The following is a 10,332-nucleotide window of genomic DNA, read 5'->3' on the forward strand; positions in this document are numbered from 1 at the left end:
TACACCTAATAGCTTTTCATTAAAATTGTTTGAAAATGATGTATGTACTTCTTTAAAATTTTATCATTTCCTTTTCTCTTTCCCTTGTTATTTTGGTCTATTTAATTTAGTTGTTTTAACCATGTGGCGTTTACACCCATTCATACATTACCAATTCTTAGATCTGGTTTTATTTGTGATGCCAGGGTCTGACATCACAAATCCGATAAGATATCCGCGCAAATTTTCGGTGATAACAGATCCTTGAAGTATAGTTACTTTGAGTTTGGGTACAGGCATGTATGCTCAAGCTGGGTATTTCTTCATGTTTTGCATAACTGAATAATTTGAATAACGCCCGCTTGGTTATTTGATAAATATTTGAACAATTCTCGGTTGGTTACTTGCTTTAGAATTTTTTAGTTTTATTTATATGAAAGTGAAAAATGAACAGTGTTGTAAAAAGTATAATGAATAAAATTCACATTAATTTTTGTATTATATAACGACTGATATCAAATTTAGAGCTCTAAAACATTATTTATGGCAATGAAAATTCAGATAACTATTTTATTGAATAAAAAATTCTGTTAAATTTAAAATTACTTATCTGACAGACATTTAAATATGCTTTTATTATAATTTAAAAATTACTTGTCATATAATTTATGTCATAATGCCCCTATTAATATTTTTATAAATCGAAAATATATATATAATAGGACTATATTTCATTTTATTTATATAAAATAATCCACATATTAAAAAATATACATATACATAATTTTGATACTGATGTATATTAACGTGTGATGGACTTATGGGGAATTTGAATTTGTTAATATTTAATATATGAGTGCAAAATAGTTTTAAATTATTTCGTTATGTTGGATAGACAGGTTTTCACATAAATCCTTTATATATAAGTATACAATGTAAAAATTGTATGTCATAAAATCTTTTGAAACATAGAAAAAATTAGAAATACAAGCCTCTGTTTATATTTAAATTAGTAAATTTAAACAACAAACATGAATTAAAGTAAAAAAGTAAATAATTTCTTTTATAAAGATAAATGAATTCAAATTTTTGGCATGGAAAATTATCAGTAATAGAAGAAGAGTTCAAATTTAAACAACCAATAAGAAAAATGAAATATAAAATCCAAAATTGAATTAATTTTTTTTATTTTTATTTTGGAGTAATTATTTTTTTATTTTTAAAAAAAATAAAATGTGTAAAATTTGTTCATAGCCAGTGGGAAACAAATATTTTATTTCCCATGCATAATTATACGTTATGTATGCATTCACATATATGTATGTATATAGCAATATAAATATATTATTAATTTTTAGAATTTATCGATTAAATTGTACAAAAATTTATAAAATTGAATTCAAAATTTTTATAGTTAAATAAATTTATTGTTATAAATTTTGAGTGAAAACAATTTTCTTTTTAAATATTTTTAAATATCTGGGTATTTTATTCAATTTTTTGTTTAATTATTATATAGTATAAATGAATGTACATAATATAAATATTATAGGAAATAAATATACAATTCTTAAATTTAAAAAACAAATGAAAAAAAATATTGATTTAGAAAAAAGTTTTTATCGTTATATCTACATATGTATATAGTTGTTAGCTACTAAATGAAAAAAACAAATTATTAAATGATTTATTTGAATAATTTTTTTAATTGTTAATATCTTTATAAAAAAAGTAATATAATGATAATCCGATACAGTTTTCACTTTTGATTGAATTAAAAATTTAATAATAGTGTTTATCAGTTTTCAATGCAAAATCATTAAATTTTTGTTAAAAAAATGAGCACTAACATTCCATACCATTCCACGTGGCATTAAAATTTTTAAAATTGAGGACTTATAAAATACTTTGCCCATATTACTCTAAATTATTGATACACACATATTGACCCAAAATTATGACTCGATTCAATATTTTAGAGAAAAAATAAAGTTTTATTTAAATATCAGAATCATTTGTTATTTTACTACATTAAAAAATCTATCTTTAAACATTTTTATATATTACACATGCAATATGTATCTTCTATTTGAGTAATCTTAATATACACTGTTTCGTCCAAAATTTGAAGAAAAATTCTTATTAAAGAATACTAAAATAAATCACAAAATCGCAGATCAGATGTTCTATTTTGTTAGTTATCTTTTAATATTCGCTGCTGATTAGAAAATAATCAAAATATCAGCAAGTAAAAGAAAAAAATGTATTACTCTTTCAATTCACTAAAGAAGTTTATGCCATTCGCGAATAATCACAATTATTTGTTAATTATTGAGTTAAAGATTATTTTAATAAGAATTGTTGAGAAAATAAGGTTTTTAACTAAATTTTATCTTTTTGCTATGGCAAATGGACGTTATAATGCCATTAGCTTTTATAAATAATGGCTTTCGCGAATTTTAACTTTCTATTCAAAACAAAAATTAGTTTAAAATTAGAATGAAAATTAAATGTTTTATGAAATTTCAAACGTGAAATGGCAGTGAATTTTTACTTTCACCATTATTGTTTTTAAATCATATGTTAATTTACCTAAATTTAAATTTATAATATGAACAAATTTTACATGTAACGTAATTGCTTTTATAACATAACATATTTAAAAAAAAATTTAAGTATTCCCAAATATTTCATTAATCATCTTTAATAAAATTTCAATTTTTTTCATTTACAATTTTTTTGTACATTTAATATAATTAATTTATACAACACAAACTTATGTTAACATGTACTTTTCTCACACTTATCAATTATTTCATCAAAAAATTTAATTTGAAGAAATAAATAAAATTTAATTTTAATATAAATAATTAAAAAAAAGTTGTTCCGCTGTGATTGTTATTTAGAATTTAAGTAATTTATGTATATTATTAATGATTATGTACTATTAACTAAATGTAAAGCAAATAATTTTAAAATAAAAATTTAAAAAAAAAATCAGGTAAATAAATAAATATATATAATTTTCAATGAACATTTAATATTAAAAACAAATAATTTATATATGAAGTTTAACATAATACATGTAAATTAATTCATAAGAAAATGAAAGAAGATTTTTAAAATATGCTAGAATGAAGAAAATAAATCGAAGGATATATATAGTAATAAAATTAAAAAAAGAGAGAAGATTAAAAAAAATTAACAAACATTTGAATAAAAACACTGTGTTGAACCAATTATGTATGTAAAATAATAATACTGTGTTTTGTTATTAAAATTCTATTCGAAAAAGCAATTCCCCTTTTAACTTCTAAACTAGAAAATGTAAACCTTAAGCAATATTGCAGTTTTACCAGTGTGTAAAACTATGTTGTAGAATACAAAAAATTTATGTTTTTCTGAAGAAAAATAGTTACAAATTTGACATTTTGAATTTGCACTGGTAAAATTTTTAGATTCCCCATTGGATTTTGTAACATACTTTTTTGCAGGGCTATATTCTTCAAATGCTGCATTTTATAAATTTTTGAAAATAACCTCATTAATGGAATTAAGAAAATACATAGTATTTTATGTAGGTCTTACAGATTTTAATTTACTATTGAAATTAGAGCTACCAAAATTTTTATAAAATAAAATTTTTTTTGTAAGCAAAGCATTAACATAATGCATAACAAACTATTTAAATACAAAATTTACATATTTACGTATCTCGTTTTTTTACTCACTTTTTATTCACTTTCAAATCAGAATTCTCAATATTTTTTAATAGATATTTCACTCTTCCGATAAGATTACTCATTTTTTCAATTGGATTTTTGCATGTTTTCTCAGATTTTCGACTGAACGTATCACTTTCAAAAACAAAGTAAATAAATTTTGTATGCATTTTAGAAAAAAACGAGATACGCAATACCAAATAATTCTTCTCACTCGAAAATACATATTGAATGATAATTGTAAATTTATCATAAATTGAATTGTAAGAGGATTACTTTATTTAAACTCATAAACCATATTATTAACTATTAAAACTTAATGTGCAGATTTAATCAAATATATTTTCTACATGATTTCGCTTACTAAAATTACCAAAAATTTCAATAAATTTATCACTTATTTAGACAACGCAGTAGTTTATATACATATTCCTAAAGTAAATGATTTTTAATAATCCTAAAATAGCCTTGAATTGAGTTGTGTTATATGGTGTACACATCACATACATACACATTTTACATGTTATACGTATGTATTGGAATATTACAGATTTAAAAGTGTACTCAAAATGAAAAATCAATCTGGCCAATCTGATTACTTAAAACCTAATTCATGTCCTAGCTAGAGAGTATGATATGATTTTTATTTTTATTTTCTTTTTTGTAAAAATGATGGTTAAACTCAAGGTTACAAGAAAATCCTCAATATTGTGATGTTTGTAAAAAAAATAAGAAAATAAGAATATCCGAATGAAATAAGGAGAAATGAACTAAGAAGAGGAAGTGGGGGATGATTTGTAGAGGCTATCAATCAAATTAGATTATAACAAACATGGAAGAATATGTCCAAATACCTCACATATGAAATGATATAAAATTGAATATTCTTGTAACCTGTTGGTACAAAAACTATAATAAATCATTTTCTCAACGCTCTAGTTTTTTCTATTCCAAACAATAAATAAATGACATATGTATATCTTGTGAAGTTGTTACGAACTATAAGATCTGAAAAAAAATACATTTTCTGGTCGAACATGATATACGTATTTTGCAAAAATTATTTTTTTTATTTTAGACAAAATTTTATTTTTAAGAGATAAAAGCAGAGCAAATAAACAGTTTTGCCATAACAGAGCAAATAACTTAGTTTTGCCTAAAACGGTCTTAAAGTTTATTGATTTCCTTTGTTTATGGATTATAAAATTACTTAAAGTACATATGTTATGAATTCAACTTACATGCAACTTATTGTCATTCAATTTAAAAATTACTCCAGTGAGAATAACGAAACTCTTTATCCTACAACCATAGTAAATTTCATTTGATTATAATAATATTGGATTCTTGAACTTTTATTGAAATTTGAACATATATACGTAAGATATTTCAATTGAATTATGAAATTGATTTTTCAAATTGCTTAAAAGCTGAAATCGGTTTATTTGTAAAATTTTCTAAATAAAAATTTATACAAATAGATATATACAAATATATTTTGCTCATAATCGTGCTTTTTTAGAATACAACCGTATTATAAAAAAAAATCCAAAAGAGCGTAAAATATATACATATTTCGTTCTTGTCCTTTAAAAGTAAAAAGAAAAAATGAAAAATTCCTAATCCAAATATTCTTTTAATCGGTATTCGTGATGTAAATTCTGTACAGTGTTCAACTGTTTATGATTCCAGAGATTTAATGTCCTTTTTCTATTTTTTTTTTTTTCAATTTTACGAAAAAAAGCTGAATAAACCATATTTTGTAATCTATTTACGGAATGGATACGTACGATTTTAAAGAGTCGATTCAAGTAAAATCTTTCATTTTAGTAAAGTAAAAAATTAAAATAGTGTTTAAAGATTTATTATAAAAAACATTCTATATTAGAACGCGCTTTGTAACAAATTAAGAAATTTAATTCAACTTTAATTCAACTTAAATTCTACAATTTAAATTGAGCTAAAGTTGGGTTTTTTGCGATGAAATTTTTTTCAAGGCATTTGCAATTAATTATTACTAATTATCATGAACAAAATGTAATTTAACGGCATCTGTGAGCAAGTTATGATTTAACTTTTAAGTATTTCATGGTGTCAGATAAATCTTTCTAATATGTTTTGAACAATACTACCTGCTAGTTACCATACTAGTCATAGCAAACCTTCAATAATTAATTCTACTTATCAATAATACTTTATTTATATATCAATTATACTACAAATGTGGAAGAATTAGTAGGTTTCAAACTTTTACCATAAAAAAAATCATAAATGGTGTAATAATATATTATAGCAATGGTTAATTATTTATTTAAAGATTATTATGTTTTTTACAGTGTTCTTAAGTGTATTAAGACATTAAAAAAAAAATCTGATGTGGTCAGCACATAACCGGCCGCATTATGTATTGTCTAGTTAAATGAAAGTGTTACAGAATATAATAAAAATGTCTGTTAAATACTTCTTTCCAATTTTTGGGACATCAGTAAGCTTACAGTTAACATACCTAGAAAAATGTAAATTTGGCTCTTAGTAGAGTTTCGCTTTGTGCTACCCGAATTCTCTGAAATGCTCGCCAGTTAGTTTCGGTAACAACTAGAACTCAAATATCAAATTTCAAGAAATTCCATCAATTCATTCCGTAGATATGGTGAAAAATGTAAAATCGGCCCGCAAATCAGTTTTCGAGCCCTGATCTTTCCAAAAAATGTATATGTTCATTGCTTTAATATGAGGAATTCATATATTAAATTTCAATTAAATCAGTTGATTATTTCTCTTTATATACACAAAAGTGTATGTTTGGCCCGTAGTAAACGTATAGTTGCCGATGCCTGATCTTTCCAAAAAATTTACATGTTCATTGTTTTAATACGAGGAATTCAAATATTAAATTTCAATGAAATCGGGTGCTTATTTCTCTTTATATACACAAAAATGCATATTTGGCCCGTAGTAAACGTCCAGTTGCTGATGCCTGATTTCTTCCAAAAGTTAGGAATTTTCGCAGACGGTCGAGCAAAGCTCAAATATGTAATTTCAAGTAAATCGGTTGAATATTTTCTTCAAAATGGTGAAAAATGTAAAATCGGCCCGAAAATCAGTTTTCGAGCCCTAATCTTTCCAAAAAATTTATATGTTCATTGTTTTAATACGAGGAATTCATATATTAAATTTCAAAGAAATCGGTTGATTATTTCTCTTTATATACACAAAAATGTATATTTGGCCCGTAGTAAACGTCTAGTTGCCGATACCTGATTTCTTCCAAAACATAGGAACTTTCGCGGACGGTCGAGCTGAGCTTATATATGAAATTTCAAGCAAATCGATTGAATATTTTCTTTAAAATGGTCAAAAATGTAAAACAGGCCCGCTAAAAAGTGCAGTTCCCGAGGCCTGATTTATACCAAAAGTTGAAAAATCCGTGCCATGGTCGAAATAAACTTACATACAAAATTTCACCAAAATCGGTTCAGCCGAACTTGAGATACACGCGTGCACACACAGACCGACAGACCGACAGACCGACGGACCGACAGGTTGTTAAAAATAGTTTACTTACACTTCTCTACTACGGAGAAGTGCATTCCCACGAAAACTCGATATGCAAAATTTGTTGCCATCACATAACCTACCTATTGTTTACACAATACGTCCTCTAAAAGAATTGGCGTAAATACTTATAAAAAAGAAGTACTCCACTACATAAAACGATTTTCACAGGGATACAAGGGAAATATAAAACAGAACAGACATAAAAAAAGGTAAGACGCTCTCGCGAATTTATTTAAACGATGATAAGAAAAAATTTAAATAAATATTTGCTTAAACATACATAAAAACATGGTAAATAAGTGATAGAAAAGCAAATTAATTGTTGAGAGAAAAAAAAGTTATGTACATGCTTATTTTAAGTTCAAATTTTACCTATACGTAGTGTTGAAAATTTTTCTCTATTATGAATGAAGTTGTTTTATTGGAAAGCTACTCCACAGCAATTAATGGCTGAATTTTTAAGATATAATCCTAACTTTATCCGTTGGAAATATATTAAATTCACAGTCCGTTTCAATCCTAGAATAATTTTATAAATTTTATTTAAATTTTACTAATTTAGATCTTTGCAAATGCGATTTTTTGCTGCTAGAGTTACGTTTTAGTTGAACACATTATTTTTTTTTGGCATAATATTCGAGAACACATACGTACGTATTATGCCAAAAATTAATTTATACAAGTTAGAATGTGATTTGCTTAGCTTAAAATATAGTCACTCAGTATTTGGCTAAGTTTCAAACTAAAAATGTAATTTCTGCGTATAATTTCATTCCGCACAATTATAAAAAAATAAAATATTTTAAGTGCAATATACTTAAGATAAAACGAGAGTAGGTAGAGTTGAATGTGTCAATTCTGTGATACGCGTATAAATGAATGACTAAAAGTTGTACGATAATTGCCACAATGTTTCATACGACACCACCTCATGTTTCTTTATACGTGCTATTTTATACATACATAAGTACATGTATGGCATTTCCCACACAAAACCAATATTGCAAATAGAGTTCTGGCATTATAAAAACAGATTACTTTAATAAATCGTTTGCGAATATTTGTTAAAATTAGCTTATCTTGTTTTTAAGTTATTAATCTAAATGAATCGACTCAAAATTCGACGAAGTTCAAAAACATGCAGTCCGTTATTTTTTAGAGTCACAAACGGATTTGCCAATTTACAACATCCTTCGAAATTACATAAGTTCATACGGGTATAATGAAGTAACTTTTATTTCACACGAAGTAAACAAAAGGCCCCTCTCTTTATTTTACTACTATTATTCCCTACACCATATTAAATTTTGTACATTAACATAAAATTATTTTCAACTACAATTTGAAAAATTACGCGAAAATTATTTATTATTTTCGTATTTAATTAAAATGACATTTGAGAAGTACGAACATTTATTTACATAATTTCACATTAAAAAAAAGCAGCAATTCTCATGTTAACATTTTAAACTAAAATTAAATATAAAAAAAGAAAAACTGAATGTAGATTCTTTCGAAATCTCAATGATTTTTATCGTGTGACAATAAATTGTTATAGTTTAACAATTATTATTAATTCTGCTAAATCAAAATGCTCTAGCATGGCAAACGCGCTGTTTCTATGTTACTACTTGGTTTTCTTAATGCAAAATGTGAATTTTATTTGTTACCTTCTGGTACAACTTAGAGAAGCTATTTCGCGAAATCGTATCTAGATCATAAAACAAACTATTTTTATACATATTGACTTGTAAGTGCAAAGTAAAGAAAAATTAATTTACATCATGAATGTGGAAATTTCATTTTATTATACAATTATTTTTTATTGTCATAATAGCAATGGAAAATTAAAAGGAAATACAAATATTTTATGTTTAAAAATAAAATTTTAATGCAGTTGTTCGAATACTAAAGGATATTTTGAATTGTTATACTTTGTTGGTAAAAGAGAATTTATATATAGTTTTTCAAAATTTAGAAATACATGCACATACAAAACCTATATATACTAAAAATATGGTAAATAAAATTACATATAAATTATTGTAATTTGACAATTTTTGTAAAGTTTGAAATTTCTGTCACCTTTAGGTAACCTTTCAGATTTCAGCTTCATCTGTAATTCTCTTTTACATAATTGAAAAAAGCTTTCACTTTTCAAACTCTTTTCGAAATTATGGTAACATAACCCTTAATTAAAAAAATCTATAATGGCGTCCGCTATTTTGAACTTGAAAGACTTTTAGACTTATAATGATCATCACAATTGATGTGGCGGTAGCGGAGGTCGAGGTTCGAGATAAACCGGTGAAAGTCAAAGGCTAATTTGTGCAGAACAATGCCACCTCGCCCTGGCTTTGTTGGACATTGCTTCGCTTCATACTCACCTTGAAAAAGAAGGTGGCTACAAATGAAGCATTGCGGGAACCATAGTCTAAAACTTGTGGTCCACCTTAATGTTATGAAGGAGATCAACTGCGATAATGGATAGAGACATGCTCTAATGAGAATCCACTTTGAAAGGATGCGCAAGGTGTAGGGCGAGGTTTGCTGCCTCTGCTCGGAGGAGGAAAAAACAATTTAGCGCTTATTGTGTGGACGCAAGGCAGTGGTTTTCCAAAAAAAATGAGCAGGGCCTAAGGGTCTCGATCCCCAGCGAAAAAAAGAATAAAAAAGCTGATTGATTATTATATCTGCATAAATATAGAAATAAGTCGACTTTTTGATATAATTAACACATATGTAATTAAGGAAAACCCTCAAAAATTAAGAAGAATTTTTTAATACCACTCCGCTAAAATTTCGAAAAGTTTCCCACTTAATGAAAAATGTCTTAGATTAACACTGAATATAAGAAAACAATGGAAATTAATGAAAAGTACACTTTTTCTTTTCATGGTTTTGAAAATTTTCACATAATTTTATAGACCTATCATTCAAATAAAATAAATTTCCACTTTATATTTTATTACTTATATACAGTCATTCATTATACCTTCCTACTCTGAATCTTCTCTCGTACATACCTTTGGCATTGTTTTCTGTTTCACAATTAAAAATAGTGGTTTTATTG

This window comes from Condylostylus longicornis, unplaced genomic scaffold (assembly GCF_029603195.1).
Source record: "Condylostylus longicornis isolate FDR11 unplaced genomic scaffold, ASM2960319v2 ptg000031l, whole genome shotgun sequence".
NCBI classification, from domain to species: Eukaryota; Metazoa; Arthropoda; class Insecta; order Diptera; family Dolichopodidae; genus Condylostylus; species Condylostylus longicornis.